Here is a 20133-nt window from a genome sequence, read left to right on the forward strand (position 1 = left end):
GAGAAAAGAAAAACCTGGGTTATAAATTAGACACAGATATTTCATGGAAGTTTCTGCACCCTTAGGGTCCACAGGATGCCCTGAAAAGAGGAAAGCAAAAATTGGAGGGGGGGGGAGTTAAAAGTTGTTTAGAATGAGTCACATATAAGCCACATATAATGCCCTTAAGTTAGGGCAATATTGATAAAGCTATGTATTATATGTATATGTATATAGCAAGCTTAAGGTTAGTTATAAAATGTCAACAGTGTAAGGGGGTTTTACACTTTCTTTCTATTTTTTATCCTAAATTTGGATTTTAGTCAGAATCACCTGTGGAAGACAAAATATAAACAAATAAAATCCAGATATCCAAGTCCCATCTCTAAAGATTTTCATGCAATGGATTCTGGATTTCCTCTGTGTTTGCAAACCTCTACAGGTGATTCTGATGGGATGCACAGCCACAATTTAAGGTCTCTGCTGTAAAGTAAATAGTGTCTAATGATATTGTCATTTTGTAGTTGTATTAATAGGTTGTATGTTTGATGGATAAATCTGATGTCAAATGCACTCCCCACTAGGAAAAAAATAGTACTATATACTGCCACTTGGTGGCAGCATACATATATTTCAAGGGCAATTATAGTAGGAGGCCAATTTAATAAAACATTTTAGAATTGGAAGACCATATACAGATCATCTAGTCAAGCTTCCAACTTTTATAGTTGTGAAACTAAGGCTCATGTAGATGAAATGATTCATCTCCAGTTAAAGAGAGTTAGTGAGATTATGAAATAAAAAATAACTCTGAAATTTAATTTAGTGCTATTTCTATTCATCTCAAATAATAGCTCAAACTTCAGTGTGACAGATTAGGGATTGCATTCTTGCTCGCATTTACTGGTTGTGTGCCTTTTGATAAGTCACTAAAATATTTTGAACTTCAGTTTTCACATATGTAAAATAGTGAGCCTTGACTGATACAGAGTATGAGAGAGCCTAGCACTGTTCTTAACATAAATAAGTACTTAAAATTTTTTGGCTCCCATCCCTCTTAAACAACCTCTGTCCATTTAGCAATAAAAGTGTCTTTCAGCTAACAAACCACCCCAAAGATGACAATGTTTTGGCAAGAGACACATTTTTTTTTGCCTTGCTAGGTTTTCTTAGACCTGACATTTGAACTACATTTATATCTCTTGTTTATATTATATTGATGAATTTGATAGAAGAATTCTTACAAGAAATAGGCAGTAATTAAGTTGTCTGACTCTCAAGAAATACAATTTGATAGGTGGTGGCTAGAATCACAAACAGTACTTTGACAGGAAGTCCATATTGGATTTATATACCTAGGCTCTACTTCTATTAAAAATAATTAGAATCATTTTCAAATTTGTTTTAAAGGGAAGTTACTTTCTTCTGCCTCATTTAAGCAAACTGACAAGAAATCCTGAATCCTTATTTTAAAGGCTTTTAAAGTAAAGCAAATAACTTTTTTGCAACATTTCCCAAACCATCATTATTGAATTGGGTGAGGTTTACCAATGATAATCATTTCACAACATTATCTCCATTATCACCTTCTTTTTTTTTTACTTTTTTACCTTTTAAAGATTTATTTATTATTTTGAGAGAGATAGAGCATGAATGGGAGGGCCAGAGGGAGTGGGAGAGAGAATCTCAAGCAGACTTCTCACTAAGCCAGGAGCCCAATGTGGGTCTTGATTCCATGACAGAGATCACCACCTGAGTCCAAACCAAGAGTCCGAAGCTCAACCGACTGTGCTACCAGGTGCCCCTCTATTGTCACCTTCATTAAACAAATGGGCCTAATAGATGAGCAGTTAAGACATAGCTTCACTCTCAGCATATTTTTAATTTTGTATGCAAACAATATGAAGAAAGCAGGATCTGGGAATTCAGGCATAAATATATATCACTAAACATGCTACAACGTGGATTGAAGTGGTGACACTATGTTAAGTACAAGAAGTCAGACACAAAGACCACATATTGTATGATTCCATTTATATGAAATGTCCACGAGAGGCAAATCTGTAGAAACAGAGCCTAGGAGTGGTTACCAGGGTTTGGGGGCAGGGAGGAAATAGGAAATGACTGCTCAAATGCTATAAGATTTCCTTTTAGGTCATGAAAATGTTCTGGAACTAGATAGTGATAGTAGTTGCACAACATTGTGAATATACTAATTCCACTGAATTCTACATTCAGTTGTAAAAATGATCAAAACAATGAATTTTATGTTACACATATTTTATTACAATAAAAAAAAAGAAAGAAATCGGGCAAGATTTGTGTTTGGGCAGATAAGAAAAACTGATCCAGAAAAACCAGCTCTACTATTCAATCTTCTCTCCATTTTCCCAGTGCACTGGTGCTCAGTAAAGAGTAGGTTGCACCTGTAGATAGTATTCATTCAACACGATCAAGGGGAAAGTAAAGATAAATAAAATCCAGCCATTCCTCCTTAGCACATCCCTGACACCTATTTCGTTAACCTCCTACTCAACCATATGGGCATCCAGGTGCCCATAGCAATTTAGCTTTCCTCTACTTCAGTATTTTTCCTGAAGCTCACTCACATAGGTAGGTAACAGTATTCCTGATCTTAATGGACCCTCCAGGGCTGGTTGTGTTCTATCTCAGGGAAGGGATGGAAAGGAGGAAAAAGCCTCCCATCAGCCTGGGGAGCGGGACAAAAGGAATGCAAAAGAGGGCTTGATTGTCAAACTGAAACATTTTATCTTTTCCTCTTCCTTTTCATTTTATTCTTTCTATTGGGTCTTCTGTTCACATGTGCCCCCACTTTCTTCCAAACAGCAAAGACGTTAATTAGCTACATTATTTTTATTTTTGTTTGTGTTTTTGTTTTGCAAAACCATTGTTTTAGGTTTCTTGTTGTTTGGTGAATGTTACTATTTTTATTGCCAAATGAGCTTTGGTGGTTGATGTAGGGGTCCCTTGGGAACTTAACTTTTTCAGTTTTAAGGATAAAAGCTCTTTGTTTGAATTGGCTTTTACTGGGTGCTTCAACCTTTGCTCTTGGCTCTTTGACAGGGGACTGAATAGCACCACATTTCCTTTGAGGTTCCAATAAATAAAAGATCCCAGTTTCTCCTGGGGTCTTTTAGAGGATTTTGCTGCACTCTCTAATAGCCAGATGGGGCTCCAGGAAGATGACATATAAATGACTATAAATGGTCTGATATATTTAGAATTTGCTTTGGCTATGTTCCTGGTCCCATTCCACTTCTTGTAACAGATGGCTTTAGAGGGCATTAGTTGTATGTGTGTGTGTATGTATATATATAATATATTAATATTTGAGCACATATTATACAAGCATACAATAAAAACATAGCACATTAATTATTAATATATAGATTAATATAAACATATCACATCATCATTCAAACTACATATTTTTATATAATGCATATTTGTGTTATCTATACGTATTTATTATATAGCATTTCATATTTATTTATAATAAATTGCAATTTATTGCATTTATTATTAATAAATAATATACTCATATTCTTATAATAATATATAATATAAATAAATATAAATATATTAATGCACTTTTATGTTATACATTTACATATTACATATTTACATTGTATAGTAATATATTTTTATCATTAATAATAAATTCTAATTTGTTGCATTGTTTTTAACACTGTATTAGTATTTTTATAATATTAATATATTAATATAGCATGTTATATAAATTATACATAATTGTGTCATAATGTAATATATAAAATACATAATATATTATAATATGATGTATTACACTGTATTTAATTATAGCCCATATAACATAATAGAGTGTGTTTAATTTGAATGTAATTATATTATGTAGTATAAACATAATATATTTATAATAAACATATATTTATATATTTTAATTACACATCACATTGTAAGTATGCAAAGGTATCTAACATTTTATTTACATAGGGTTGGCTCAGGCAGTTATGCACCTACCTTCTGCTCAGGTCATGATCCCGGAGTCCTGGTATGAAGCCCTGTGTCCTGCTCCCTGCTTGTGGGGAGTCTGCTTCTCCCTCTCCCTCTTCTGCTCCCTCCAACTTGTCTGCTCTCACTCTCTCTCTCAAATAAATAAAATCTTAAAGAAAAAATTTTATTTACATAAAAACCTATTCTTCATATATAAAAATAAGCAGTATTTTAAATCAAAGGGGCTCTAATCCCATTACCTAGAGATAATGGGATCATTTTTTAAAATTTTATTTTATCTTATTTCTTTTCAGTGTTCCAAAATTCATTGTTTATGCACCACACCCAATGCTCCATGCAATATGTGCCCTCCTTAATACCCACCACCAGGCTCTTCCAACCCTCTACCTCCTCCCTCCAAAGCCCTGTTTCTCAGAGTCCACAGTCTCTCATGGGGAAATGGGATCATTTTTAACAAGGCACAGAAGATCTCAGAAAGTGGAGGTGCCAGGAATTGAACCCCAGGACCTCATGTTGTGTGTGCCCTACCACTGAGCTACACCCCCAGGTAGAGGTAATTACTTTTAAAATGTTGAACCCTGTCTGAATCATAGCTGTATTATCTCTCAACCTATTTCTCATACATGCACATATACACACACAATGCATCATATATATATATATATATATATAACACACACACACACACTTCCACTTTTCTCTCTCAGTTATATAAATATGTGATATATAAGTATATTTCTGTATATGTGTGTATATGTCATGTTTTTATATATGTATATAAATGTATGTATTTCATATATTCATATAAATATGTTATACAAAAAAGATATGTGTCTAGAAATACATGACTATATACATACATATGCAGAAATATACTTATTTAAAGAAAAAGGTCCAAAATGAACATAGTTCTATAAGAATAAAAATAGCTATGTTTTGCTATTTCAATAACTTTATAGTTTTCTACTCTATGGGCTTCTATAATTTTTATGAATAATTCCCTTTGATTGAATGTTAACTTGTTTTAATTTGGGGCCATTATTAATGATAATGTGAAGAAGGTGGTGGGCAAGATTGTTTGAAAACTCTTCCAAAACAAAACACTGAGATATGCTCAATTACACATAAAATCTTTGTTTTCAAGTGCGTGGCTAATTTGAAAGTATGTAATAGAAGTCCCTGGGCTCTGGGAACGAAGAGTGGTACACTGATGTGACAATTGTAGCTATCTTTAGTGTGGATTACAGACCTCGACAGCCTAGAACACAAGCTGACAGACTTTTCTTTATGGAGCCAAATAGCACACATTTTAGGCTTTGTGGGTCAAGAGGCAAAATGTGGATGTTATTTAGATACTTACATAACCAATTAAAATGTCACCAATTCAAAAAGTGAAAACTGTTCACAGCTCATAGGCCATAAAATATAGGCAGCTGGCTGGATTTGGACCCTGGGCCATAATTATATATTGTTCAACTAGAACCTTGGTTGTAATAGCCATGACCACAGAGAGAGGAAGTAAGAGTTGATCCCTAGACTGGAAGTTAGAACCTGTCCCTAGGTTTTAATGAAATGATGGACTAGAAAAAATATCTACTGGCAAAAGGAGACTAACACATTCTCTTGGCCTTGCTCAGGGTAGGAAGAAGGTAAAAAATCTTGGTAATTTAAAACTTCAAAACTGCACTCACAGTGTTTGGGTTGCAAATTTAATTATAATCTTAAAAAGAAATGCTAAGGAATTAACTTGAAGTACTCTTCAGTGGGTAGTACCCTACACACAAAAGTAAATCCTCTCTGTAGAAGTAGACTTTTATCTCTGACCTACAGGCTTCCCATAGATAAACTTTAGCTAAACCCAAGCTCATGTTTTATATTTATATAATAATGAGGAAATCAGCTACAATGTGAGAGAATCAGCAAAAACAATCAAAACCCGAATTAGATTTCCAAGGCCATCAGATATTGGAATTATCATACAGGTACAGGATAAAAATATACATTATTAGAACTTGAGCAAGGAACACAAATATTTTAAAAGGCTGAGTAAAATCTTTTTTTAATTAAAGATTTTATTTATTTGTTTGACAGAGAGAGAGAGAGACAGCGAGAGAGGGAACACAAGCAGGGGGAGTGGGAGAGGAAGAAGCAGGGTTCCCACTGAAGAGAGAGCCAGATGCAGGGCTTGATCCCAGGACTCTGGGATCATGACCTGAGCAAAAGACAGATGCTTAATGACTGAGTCACCCAAGCACCCCAAGGCTGTCTTAATAAAAATTTAAAAACTATATATCAATGATAAAGCTAAAAACTTAATGATTGTATAAAAAAGCAGATTAAATGTGGAAGGGAAGAGAAAAATGATGCCATTTTGACCTAAAATGATCAAGTAGATCAATCCTAAAAAAAATACACATTATTTTTAATGACTCATTGGCCCTATAGTAAGGAAAAAAAAAATTCAAGGAGTTTCTCTCCAAAGAAAAATGAGAAGTCACAAAAGACAGGGTAGTCTGGTTGGGGGTGGGTAGGTGGGTATCATTATATTCCTTGCTATTGGATAAATTAAACCCTGGGCCAGAAACAATGTGGAGGAGTTGCCCCTTAAATGTTTACAGTAAGCTGGAACCTTCAGAAAAGTTTAAATATTTATAACTAAAAAGACTAAAATTAATGACCAAGAATTTCATTTGACATCAGAAGAGGATTTAGGAGGAAGTAGATAATAAAGATGTGAGCAGAACTAAATAAAACAGAAAAAAAGTATAAAATTGAGGTGATCTTGTAGGTTAAAACTATATTCTTTAAAAAGATTTAAGGAGTGCCTGGGTGGCTCAGTTGATTAAGTGTCTGACTCTTGATTTCAGCTCAGGTCATGATCCCAGGGTTGTGAGATCCAGCCCCACATCTGGTTCTATGCTTAGCATGGAGGTTGCTTGAGATTCTCTGTCTCCCGCTCCCTCTGCCCCTCCTTCTGCTCTCTCTCTCAGGTAAATAAAAACATCTTCAAAAGAAAAGATTTAAAAACAGATAAATACTTTAAGAAAAATATAAATAAGTACTATGCAGAAAGGAGGGAGACAATGTTACAGCAGAGATTACAGAGTATATGAAATGCTAGTCAATTTGAATATTTGTGTAAAACAGGCAATTTCTTAGCATCTAAAGTTTACCAAAAATGAGAGTAGAGAAAATATCGAAACAGAAGTGTCCTTTAACCAATAAAGGAATTAAATCAATAGTTCACAGTCTTCCACCAAGAAAATGCCACATTCAAACCTTGGGAGGTGAATTACATCAAACTTCCACAAATGGATAATGCTAATCCTAATAAAGAAAAAACTTCTAGAGAGAGCAGAAAAAGAAGAAATATTCCTTCATCCCTCTTATAAAGTCTATATAATCGTGAAATGGAAAATAGATAAAGACTCTAGGAAAAAAAAAGAAATTTACAGATCAAATTTACTTGTTGACTATAAAAGCAAAAATTTTAAACTATTATATTAGCTTCCCAAGTTCATTAGAGAAAGAAAAAGCTTGACCAAGTTAGGTCATTCAACAAATGCAAAGATGGTTTAATCTCAGGAATGAATAGATTTAACCCACCATATTTCAGTTCTTTCATTTAAAAAAAAACATTGATACAAGACTTAAATTGATTTCTGTTATACTAGGCATTGCTCTAAGTGGTTTATATATTTACTTCATTGAACCTTCTGCTATCTCTGGGAGAAGATCCCATTTTGCTAGCATTTTTAGGTAAAGACTCCCAACATCTCTAAAGATGAGTTGACATTCACAAGATTATGTGGATGGTCTCTGGTGGAATCAGAACAGGAGTTCGAATCTGTGCCAGAACCAGTGCCCCATACTGACACTCCCATTATAAGCTAAAGGAAAAAGGACCATGTTCTTCTCTCAAAAGATATAGAGAAGGAAAGCACATATATTTCTAAATATATCTCCTAATTTCCTTTGCTTGTTTTTTGATCTTCTTTTCAGTAAGTTTCGCTATGGAGAAAATTTAATTTCTATGTAATTCAATGTATCATTTTTATCTTTGTAGCTTCAAAAGGTATTTCTCATGAATAATTTTTTTCTCAAGGCTCCCAATTTTCTAGTGATAGTTTGAGTTTCATTTTTTTAACCTCTAAATAGTTGCTATATCTAGAATTTAATGATTAGCCATATTTTCCCATTTTTTTGAAGAATTTTTGCTACTGATCAAAAAGGCCAATTTTATTATAATCTCAATTCCCTTACACTCTTGGATCTCATTTTAATTTAAGATGCTTCTTGTTCCACTGACTGGCTTATCTATTCCTAAAACTTTGATAATACTATAATAAGTGTAATATAGTAACCATAATATAACATATAATAAATGACAATGTAATGTAACAAAATATAGTTTACCAAGGTCTCTTAACAAGGTCAACAGAGAACAAAGCTATACAATCATTTGAAACATTCCCAAAAGATATTTTATAAAATTCAATATTTATTTCCAATTAAAAAAATAGCAAAATAAGAGATGTATGCTTCCACAATATGAAGAAATTATGTAATCAAATAAGAAAGAGGTAAATGGTAAAATACTGTAATACTGGCAATAAATGCAGGACAAGGCTAGGGTGCCCGATATAATGTTAAACAAAAACTACCATATCACATTGTTAAACTATTTTTTTAAGATTTATATAATAGATAAAATTAGACAGGGGATGGGCAGAGGGAGAGGGAGAGAATCTCAAGAGACTCCATGCTGAGTGCAGAGCCCCAATAGGGCTCAGTCTCAGGACTCTGAGATCAAGACTAGAGCTGAAACCAAGAGTCAGGAGCTTAACTCACTGGGCAAAGCAGATACTCCTAAATTATTACATAACATGGTTTTTAAGCACTGATGTGTTCAGTTATAAAGGAGAATTTTATTCTTAATGTCTGTATAGTTTTCCATTGCACGAATATAACCAGTTATTTAACCAATCCATTACTGATATGTATCTAGGCTTCTAGGTTTCTATGGAATTTTATTTTGTAAAATTGACTCCAAGACTTTCTTCTGTGTTTTATATCTTCTAAAAGAAATAATATCTCTAGAGATTGTCTGTGCTTGCTATGCTAGCCACCAGAAGATTGGCTAACTCTCAATTCTTCCCTTCATGTTCCTAGTCGGGACTATAAAATGAAAATAGAAGGCAAGCAGGTCATCTGTTTTGAGATTGAGATAAGATAAGATAGAGATAAGTCTTAGTGATAAAAATTTAGTAATGGTTAGGGGCACATGGGTGGCTCAGTGGGTTAAGCTCCTGCCTTCAGCTCAGGTTATGATCCCATGGTCCTGGAATCGAGCCCCATGTTGGGCTCCCTTCTCACTGAAGAGCCTGCTTCTCCCTCTGCCCCATCCCCACTTGTGCTCACATACACTGTCTCTTTCAAATAAATAAATAAAATCTTTAAAAATTTTTGGTAACAGTTAATAATATCAGCTCTGCACAGGGGCACCTGAGTGGTGTAGCTGGTTGAGCTTCTTGGTTTAAGCTCATGTCATGATCTCATGTTCATGAGATTGAGTCCTGTGAAGGGCTCTGTGTTAATCTGTTTGAGATTCTTTCTCCCTCTTCCCCTCCTGTTCATACTCTCTCTCTCTCAAATAAATTATTTTATTCTTTCTTTTTCTTTTTCTTTCTTTCTTTTTTTTCCCCACAAAATCAACTCAACACAAATATTTTTCCAGCTATATGTGAGTCTCTTGACTTGATTCTGTAAAGAAACAAGACAAGATTCTACAGGACTGGCCCTCCACTGTTTCCAATAAGTTAAAGTGTGGCTGGGTGTCTAATCAAGACAAAATATAATAGCTACTTTTATCTCATGGCAAAATTTAGTGGAGTAATGAAGTGACTGTGGGTTTTTAATCAAAGGAACACAGTAAATCTTGTGTTGGAAGATAATCTTTCTGGTTTCTTTGTGGAGGTGAATTGGAAGGTGTCGACAAGAAGGGAAATTAACTTAACCAAATTTAAACTCATATATATTTGAGCATTAGTCAAATATTTGTGATCTATGTTTCTCTCTGATCATAACTTCTTCCAATTTATATACTTTTCTGATATTTGATTAATGGTTTTTAAAGATGCAGTTGACAATGATTATTATTGTATGCATGGGTTTTGCCTGGGCTCTGAAGAAACTATCCTAAATTACCAGCTATGATTTTCACTTGATTTCCTTACAAAGAACAATTGAAATTTTTGGTTGTAAGTAGATTAGAATGTGAAGCTAAGAAGTCTCTTAGATTTCGTTAGAGGATTCTGCAGAACCCATTGCTGAAAGTTTGAAAAAACACTGGGCTTCTTGAAATTGATTCTTGTAGAGCTTTGGGAAAGATCACTTAACCAAAAGAATGACAAGGTTTCTTGTTCTGTTATTTGCCTTTTACAGGGAAACGTTGTTGAAGTTTCTGGACTCAATTTCCTTCCCTATGTATGAATTTCACTAAAAATATCCAACTCCATTCTATCCCCATATAATTTCTGAAATTAAGCAAAATGAGTACTCAAAATTCATTTCAAAAAAATAAAATGAATGCATAACAGAATAGTTAATGCCGCAGGTCCTTTGGGAAGTTGATATTGCTTCTCATGGTAAGAAGTAGAATGAGTTTGGAACTGGAGATTACATGGTTTGAATTCTGGATTTGGAAATACATAATTCTGGATCATTTGCTCAGTTTTTCTCAATCTTATTTAATGTCCACCTCCCAGAATGTTGTGATTAATTTAAAATCACTTGCATACTGTAAATCATTCTATAAATCCTTGGTGTTACTGTTGTTCTTGAATAAATTCATACCTTAAGTAATGCCCTGGAAGACTTACTTACTTATTTGTTTAAATCATTTCTCTATTATTGGCTGAATTGTATCCCCCACAGATGTGGAAACGCTAATGCCTAGTATCTCATGTTATGACTGAATTTGAAGATAGTGCCTTTTAAGAAATATCTAAGGTCAAATGAGGTCGTATGGATGGACCCTAATCCAATGTGACTACTGTCCTTATAAAGAGAGAACATTAGGACTAAGACACAAATAGAGGGAAGACCATGTGAAGATCCAGGGAGTAGACAGCCATCTACAAGCCAAGGAGAGGCCTCAGAGGAAATCAGCTGTGCCGATACTTTATCTCAGACTTCCAGCCTTCAGAACCATGAGGAATAAATTTCTGTTCTTTAACCCACTGGTCTGTGGTACTTGGTCATGGTAGTTCTTGCAAACTAATACATTTTTTTACAACCTCCTTGTCTTAAGTTGAAAAATCAATATTTGGCATCATAGCTAGAAAACAAAAATAACAACTAAATTCCTTATTATAGTTTTTCTTCACTATTTCCATTGCTATTGATTTCCATATTTGGGTTTATTTTCTGTAACTTGTAAACAGAATATTATGCTGATTTCTAGCCTTACTTCTAAGATACAATAAATGTGCAGACACTGAATAGATTTTGGAGAAATGCCACGAACAGTATATTATGTGCATGTGTCTGTGTGTGTGTGCATTCATATACTAATAACTTATATATTTCCCCTCTATTTTATTGTCTTACTTTGATCTAAGAGTTTGCTTTTGTGATTTGTACTATTGAATACTAATCACTGAGTTTAATTCACCAAAAATTGTCAATAATAATGATATGGGGAAGCATAAGGGAGAGTGATAGAAGGAGGAAGAAGAAATAATCAGTGAGAGCCAATACTGTAAAGTATTAGGATATTATTAATAAGATTAATTTAGTCTAGAAGGAATGATAATTAATATCACCAATGAGCCCATATGGTTTTCACTGACTGCCAGAGACATCCCTGAGTTCTGTCCTTGGTCTCCATCCATATGTTTACTAGTGTCTGGAAATTTCATTTGAACAACTACAATCGCTGGGAAAGGAATATGTCTCTAGAGAATCAACAGTAATTTTTCTATCTGATTAACAAACAATGTTGACAGGCTCTTTGGAAATCTTAGTCATATTCAAAAGCAGGAAAGTGTTAACTATTAAAAGTGGATGATGGGAACAGAAGACCTAAAGCTTTGGAGATAGATATCTCTGGGTTTAATCCTCGCTTCTACCATTTATTAGCTGGATAACCTTGGGCAAGTTATATACAATTCCCTTACTTCAATATGTCAGATGGACATAATGATAGATGACAACATCCTTGTAGGGCTGTTAAATCAGTTATTGAACAAAAGTATGCAATATATAGAAAATTATAGGTTCTTCAATGGGTATTTCATTTTTCATTTTTCTTTACTATCCATTGAAAAAACAAAGATACACTTTTGTCTCCTTTTTGTTCACAACAGATACTTCATTGTTCTGAAATTGAAGCATTAAATAGAAGATAATCAACTGGCCTTATTATCATAGGAATAGAAGGAAAAACAGCTATTTTTGAGAATTCTAAATTATTATACAAATTTTCATTAGACAGCCATTTATGTTCACTACTCTGCTGTTTACAATAAAAAATTAAATTTAAAAGACATAGTTCTTCACTTCTAGGACTTTATAGTATTAGTTTGCAAATCACACACACACACACACCTGGCCCATATTAAATTTTCAGAATTAAAGATGTTGCCTTTTAACATTTTCATTCAAATTCTTAAAGGCAAAAGGAGCAATGACTTCAGTGCACAAAACATGAAACATTGCACATGAACAAAATACACATGTATTTTACTTACATGCACTAATATTATGCCATGTTTCATAAAGCATTGTGGTAGCTTATTGATATACACACAGTCTAATATCATTGCGAAAATATTTAATACAAGCAGTACCAGGAGAAATGTAGCTAACACATGAAGAAAAGAGTAGAGACATATGGATAGGAGGAAGTATAGTTACTTCAGAAGGAGGTCTAAGATGACTATTTTATCTTTGAGATTCTCTGTGTATATAATGACATGGTAAACATAATTGGTTACAAAAGCCACATTATTTACAGGTGCCAGACTGCACATTAACAGTCTGACACCAAGGGATAGCACAGGTAAATGATTCAAAGATAAAGATTTTTAAATCTTTGCAGCTTGAAACCTACTAGAGCAGGTATAATGAGCCAGACACACACTTCAACATTGAACATACTGTTAATCGCATATTCAGATGGTGTTTCAAAGTCATCGGAAGTAGCTTGGTGTCCCTGACCCTGACAGGTAAAACTGATCTGTGATATGTAAAACTTAAGATGTATTGATATCCATGTTTCAACCTCTGACGGGGGAAACCAAGTCATCTCATAGTGATAATGAAGAATGAAGTAAAAGGCAGGAGGATACAAAAGCCAAAAAAAGTGCTAGGGAGATGTCTGAAAAAAATAAAACAGACTAAATTCTGGGGACCTGGGGATTTGGTTTGCACACACTCCATGGAAATATCCCACCCTAAATACTGGCATGAAGGGAAGATTACTGCCAAGCTCATCATAGTGAAATCCTTCTGAATGTCCCTTTCACGTTGGCTTCACTCAACACTTAAAGGAAATCTTTCTATCAGGCAGAATCGTAACTGCCCAAAGGTTAGCCAAAAAATTCATACACTTTATTGAATAGATGGTGCTTATGAATTAACTGGTCACATCATTTCCCTCCCTAGCTCTGTCCCATGGGAAAGAAAACACACTCTGTACCAATGACAGGTGTAATAGGACCCTTCCCACTTGTCTCAATGATGGGCTATACGTTTTTCCCATCATTGCTCCATATCATGTGTGGCAAATGAGATGGTGAATGGTTCTATTACTGATTTCTTCATTCCATTGTGGTTAGAGTAGATGCTCTATATAATTTCAGTTTCTGAAACATGTATTGATACACCACCCATATGGTGTATCTTGAAGAATGTTCCATGTGTACTTGGGAAGAATGTGTATTCTGTTGTCATTGAGCACCGTGATCTATATGGATCTCTTAGGTTTAGTTGGTTTATTGTGGTTTTCAAGCCCCTACAGCTCTGTTGATCATCTGTCTAGATGTTTTATCCATTATTGAAAGCAGGGTGTTGAAGTTTCCAGCTATTCCTATAAAACTATCTATTTGTCCCTTCAATCTTGTCAATATTTGTTCATATATTTGAAGGTTGTTTGGTACATATATGTTTATAGTTGTGATATCTTCTCGATGAATTGAACTTGTCATCAATATGTAATGCCTTCCTATGCCTCTTGCAATAATTTCTGTTTTTTTAATATGCTAAAACTTTTTATTTATTATTTCTTTATTAATATATAATGTATTATTTGCCCCAGGGGTACAGGTCTATGAAACATCAGGCTTACATATTTCACAGCACTCACCATAGCACATAACCTCCCCAATGTCCATAACCCAGCCACCCTATCCTTACTTCCCTAACCCCCAGCAAGGTCTCTGTGAATAGGTCTGTTTTCAGTCTAATATTTCTACTGCTATATGTTGTAGACCTCTTGTCCTGAGGTGCTTTCAGGGTTTCATCTTTGTCACTGAGACTTGTAAATTCTACTATTAGATGGACCTATTTTTATTGATTTTGAGGGGGATTCTCTGTGCCTCCTGGATTTTGATGCTTGTTCCCATTGGCAAATTAGGGAAATTCTTTGGTAAAATTCGCTCTAGTACACCTTCTGCTCCTCTCTCTCTTTCTTCTTCTTCTGGGATCCCAATTATTCTAATATTGTTTCATGTTATGATATCACTCCTCTCTCAAATTCTCCCCTCATGTCCAGTAGTTATTGATCTCTCTTTTTTTCAGCATCTTTATTCTCCATCATTTGGTCTTCTATATCATCAATTCTCTCTCCTGCCTCATTTGTCCTAGCAGTAAGAGCCTCCATTTTTATTGCACCTAATTAATAGCTTTTTTTTAAATTTCAACTTGGTTAGATTTTAGTTCTTTTATTTCTCCAGAAAGGGATTCTCTAGTATCTTCCATGCTCTTTTTGAGCCCAGCTGGCAACTTGATAATTGTCATTCTGAACTCTAGTTCTGACATCTTACTAATGTCTGTATTGATTAGGTCCCTTGCCTTCGGTACTGCCTCTTGTTTTGTTTTTTTCTTTTTTGCGGTGAGTTTTTCCTCACCTTTTGTTATTTTATCCAGATAAGAATAGATGAATGAAAGAACAAAATACAAAAAGGGTAGCAATGACCTCAGAAGAATATACACTAACCAAATCAGAACAGACCCCAAACCAGGGAGATAGGTAGGGAGAAAACACTTGATTTTGTGTGTATTTTGGTCTGTTAGAAGAAACTGTCTCCCAAAATTTTAAAGAAAGAAAAATTTATATATATACAAACATAAGGGTAAACACAATGAAGTAATGGAACATGACTGAAAAAATGAAAATTTAAAAAGATTCTAAAAAAGAAATTGAATAAGAAGTTGTTTGAAAAATGAAAAAAAGAAAGGAAGGAATGTGATCAGACTGGTGACTAGAATAAAACAATGTGCTAGATTTAGGGTATATTTTGATCTGTTAGAAGAAACTGTATCCCAATATTTTAAAGAAAGAAAAACTTTTATGTATACAAAAAATAAGATTAAATACAATGAAGGGATAGAACATGACTATAGCAATGAAAAATAAGAAATATTTTTTTAAAGATTTTATTTATTTATTTGACAGACAGAGATCACAAGTAGGCAGAGAGGCAGGCTGAGAAAGGAGGAAGCAGGCTCCCTGCAGAGCAGAGAGCCCAATGCGGGGCCCGATCCCAGGACCCCGAGACCATGACCTGAGCTGAAGGCAGAGGCTTAACCCACTGAGCCACCCAGGCGCCCCAATAAAAAATATTTTTTAAAAAAGTATTGCTGAGGTAAAATAGTTTAATAAGTTTAAAATAGGAAAGAGGAAGAATTTATAAAAATAGGAAAAAAATAATGAAAATCTAAATTATTTATTTATTTATTTATTTTAAAGATTTTATTTATTTATTTGAGGGAGAATGAGTGAGAGAGAGCACGAGACAGGAGAAGGTCAGAGGGAGAAGCAGACTCCCCAAGGAGCTGGGAGCCCGATGCGGTACTCAATCCTAGAAGTCTGGGATCATGACCTGAGCCGAAGGCAGTTACTCAACCAACTGAGCCACCCAGGCGCCCAAAGAATTTATTTTTAAAAACTAAAGGGTCATGGGAAAAAAGCCATTAATTTTATGTATGGCATTCCCCTAGCTCTGGAGTTCCACAGTTCTCATTGATTGGTGAACTTGGTCTTGGCTAGTTGTTCTTGATAATCTTCTGGGGGAGAGGCCTGTTGCAGTAATTCTCAAATGTCTTTGCCCAAGGCAGAATTGAACTGCCCTTGCCAGGGCCCAGGCTAAGTAATCTGCTTTTGTTTGCTTTCAGTAGCTTTTGTTCCCTGAACGGTTTCTGTATGGCTTTGCAGTACAGGAATGAAAATGGCGGCCTCCCAATATCTGGCCAGGAGGAACAGAGAGCTCAGGGGCCACATTTCTCAATGCATCCTCAGAGAAAAGCAGTCTGTCACTCCTGTCTCCCTGGTCTCCAGCCACGTTCTGTGCTCACTTAGCCTGTGACTGATTATTTCTATCTCTGACGCATGGCTCCTTTGGAGTCTCCAAACCCAGCAGATTCCTGCAGCATGCTCCAATGCTGCTTCTCCCAAAGAAGGAGGGTGAGTCTCCCTGGATCTGCCACCTGTGAGGTCCCTGCTCAAAGAGTACTGGTCTGACTGTGCCTTGGATCATGGTTTCTGGCTACCCTGAGCTGAGATCCCCCTCCTTGGCTCCATCTCTCCAGCCAGCTCCCCTGCTCTAATACTTGGGAGCTCTGCTACACTCAGACACCCCTCATCTTGCTGTGAAACCATGGGTCCTGAGACCAAACTGTCCCCATGAGGGCTCTACCCCCCACTTAGCCTCTGGAGTAACATCCCTCAGTGGAGCAGATTTCTAAAAGTTGCGATTTTGTGCTCTGCAGCTCTACCACTTGCTGGGAGCCAGCCTCTTCCCGTATATCACCTCGGATTCACATCTCCACATGTTCTGCCCTCCAGAAAATGGTCACTTTTCTGCCCCTAGAATTGCTGCTCTTCTCTTTGATCTCCTGTGGATTTTATAGGTGTTCAGAATGGCTTGATAACTATCTAGCTGTACTCCTGGTACTTGATAATATTTAGGTCTCCTACTCCTCTGCCATCTTGCTCCTCCCTCCTCTTGCAACAGTTTTTGATTGAAAGTTTATTTTGTGTGATATTATTGTAACTACCCCTGATCTTTTTTGGTATTTGTATGGGATATCTTATTTTATGGTTTTGCTTTCAACGTATGTATGTCTTTTGATCTCAAGGGAGGTTTTGTAGAAAGAATATGTTATCTTTGTTTACCAGGAAATTTCCAGTATCTCTCCAATACATTCCTTCCTTGTCCAATCTAACACAACTATATTTTATTACTTTTAATCAATTGTAATATGTATTGTAATTGTAATATTTGCATGTCTATATCCTGATTCTCCCAAAATGCATCTAAAGTTTAAAACAAAGTAGATGCAGACTCTTAGTCTGGAGGAAATGATATTTCCTAATACATTGTTTTTGCATTATCTCTGAGAAAAAGAAAGAAAAATTAGAAAAGTTATGCAGGGCAATATGCATCAGTAAATTGAAACAAGAAATGGGGAAAAGAGCAGGTTACTAGAAAAGCAGGCATAAGAAAAGATAAAATTGCAGGCCAAGGAACGAGAAAAGACACAGATATGGGGAACATGGAGGAGTAAGAATAATGAAAGAAATGAAAATATTTGAGTGGATTTAAAGCAGGGAGTATTTGGTTTCCAACTCTCAGAGTGTTCCCATGCCTCTGAAAATTTCCAGCCTAGTTCTAGTCAGTTTCAGAACAAATTGTGGTTTGCATTATGTTTAGAGAAGGGCCCAGAGCAGCTACAGAGGCTAAGTGACTTTTCCTTCCCTGAATGAATGGGTAGGTATTCTTGTTCTGTTTCCCCACTGAATCAGTATTAGGGCAAAAAAATGCCAAGTATCTTTTAGTTCAGTATACGCTGCTTTGGCAATATAGAAACAAATTTGGCTAAATGATTTGGCTCTTCCAAATTAAAGTAAATAAATGTAGTGAATGAATCTTTCAACTTAAAGAAATATTCTTTAAAATCTATTAATGAAGGTACTTCAGTGGAGAATTGAAAACAAAGCATCCAGGTAAAGAGTTGAAATAAATATATACTTGGCTGTATTCTATTTGCTCTTGTAAACTTCTCCTTTTAATTTGAGAGGACAGTAAATACAGTATACCTGACTTAGGGCTAAGGAAATCTAAGCCTTCTCAGCCACGCTGTATTCTCTTGGGTCGTTTAATAAAGACACAAGTTGGGTTACTAAAAAGAAAAAAAAAAATTGTGGGGAAAAAAAATCAATCCTTCGGATACAAAGGGCTGCTCTTGAAAACATGTGGATTGTTGTAGTTACTTTGCTTTTTTGGCCTCTGAATTCTCAGTCTTAACCTTGGCCCCATGTGGAGAGTGACTTTTTTAACCACTTTCCCCATTACTGATTACATTCCTGTTGAAAAAGTGAAACCCACCCTTTTCCTGTGCTTTCACCCAGCCATCTTATCCAAAAATCTATTTGGATTGTTAGAGCTTAACCTTGTCTGGTAAAGGACCTATGAGAAGTTTCCTATTATTTGAAAAGTCAGTATTAGTGTATGTGTCTGCAAAGAAGGAAAAAAGTAAAGAAGAGAAGATGTGGTTATCAAACACCCCAAGAGTGAAGCTGTCTATACCAAGGGTTTGAAAGCAACTTTTGGAAAAGTCAATCTGTTAAAGTTTTTAGCCATCTTATTACATTTTATTTTGGAAGTAAGAAATAAATAATTATCAATTATCAAATCAATTAGATTGTCTAGTTTCCTAAAGACTCCTGTATTCATGTTCTATTATCTAACAACCAAAAAAAAAGTATCTTAGTTCACTTCCGTCCACCCCATTTTGTTTATAATGGCTACTTAAGGCCTCACCTTTGTTTGCTTGTGGAATAAGTTGTGGGGTTGCATGCTGGAGCCCCTGTGAGATGTTTAAATTGTGGCACAATTAAACTAGGATGGAGAGATCTGGGAAGATGGCTGTTGGATAGTGGCCAGCAGTGAGAGAAAAGAGATGGGTAGAGAGAAGAAGAGGAACTTTGTGGAGGGAGAAAATTAGATGCATAATTCTGTTTTGTTGTGTCATATAGGATGCAAGCTTTTCTTTCTCCATTTCTTTCAAGCTCTTCATTAAAGACTTCTTTCTTCATTCATTCTACTGAAGTAGGATTCACCGTTTTGTTTGAATACTAAGAATGCACTCAAAGAAGCAAATTTATGTTTGGGTTATCTTTGAATAATGTCATGAATTAGAAATGCAAATATTGGCCACTCTAGCTAAGCACGTTCTACTACCATGACCTTTTTGAGCCTATTCATATTTCTGATTAAGTCCTCTTCTTTCTTTAAGGTTGATTTCAAATCACATCTGAAATATACTATATTCAGCCCACAACTGTCCCTTGTCTTGCTTAAGCTCTCATTATCTGTAAAAACTCATTTTCAAATATAGAGACCATCCCATTTAATAAATTAGCTATTTCATCAGCATATCTTATCTCCTCAACACTGTGATAAGCTTCTTTGGGGCTGGAACTATACCTTTTGTGATTATTCTCTGTACTTAGCACTTATTATGACAATAAAGTGTGTTCAGTCATCTAAACATTATTTATTGTTAACCAAAGTATCTCAACTCAATAAACATTGTTTGAATGAGCAAATGAGTGGATGCCACATCAGGTGCCATCTTATGTGCTAAAACAAAAGACACAAAATGAAAAAAACAAAATGAACAAGTCAAAAGAGGAGCTCAACTTTCAGCGAAATGGCCTTTTGTGGGCTGTTCCATGAAAATCAAGATGCTCCTTAAGATATTTAGCTCTCAATAGCTGAAGAATAATGCTAAACAATTGAAATTCTCTCAGTTCTCTAGGATTTTATTCAAAAGAGAGATTCATAAAGATTTTCTAGATAAGAGATTTAGAAATCTCTAAATATTTAAGTCTTCATTTCTGTGTGTTTTCTC

General features: G+C 35.1%; 1 long non-coding RNA gene across 1 annotated transcript in view; it reads left to right on the forward strand.

The window, feature by feature from the left end:
- Positions 1-20133, forward strand: part of LOC309845972 — a 233086-nt gene that overhangs the window by 111033 nt on the left and 101920 nt on the right. The window contains exon 3 of the long non-coding RNA XR_014301636.1: positions 12363-12443. This is a non-coding gene — a long non-coding RNA (uncharacterized lncRNA). The remainder of the gene's footprint in view (positions 1-12362; positions 12444-20133) is intronic.

This window comes from Mustela nivalis, assembly GCF_964662115.1.
Source record: "Mustela nivalis genome assembly, chromosome: 13".
Taxonomy (NCBI): domain Eukaryota; kingdom Metazoa; phylum Chordata; class Mammalia; order Carnivora; family Mustelidae; genus Mustela; species Mustela nivalis.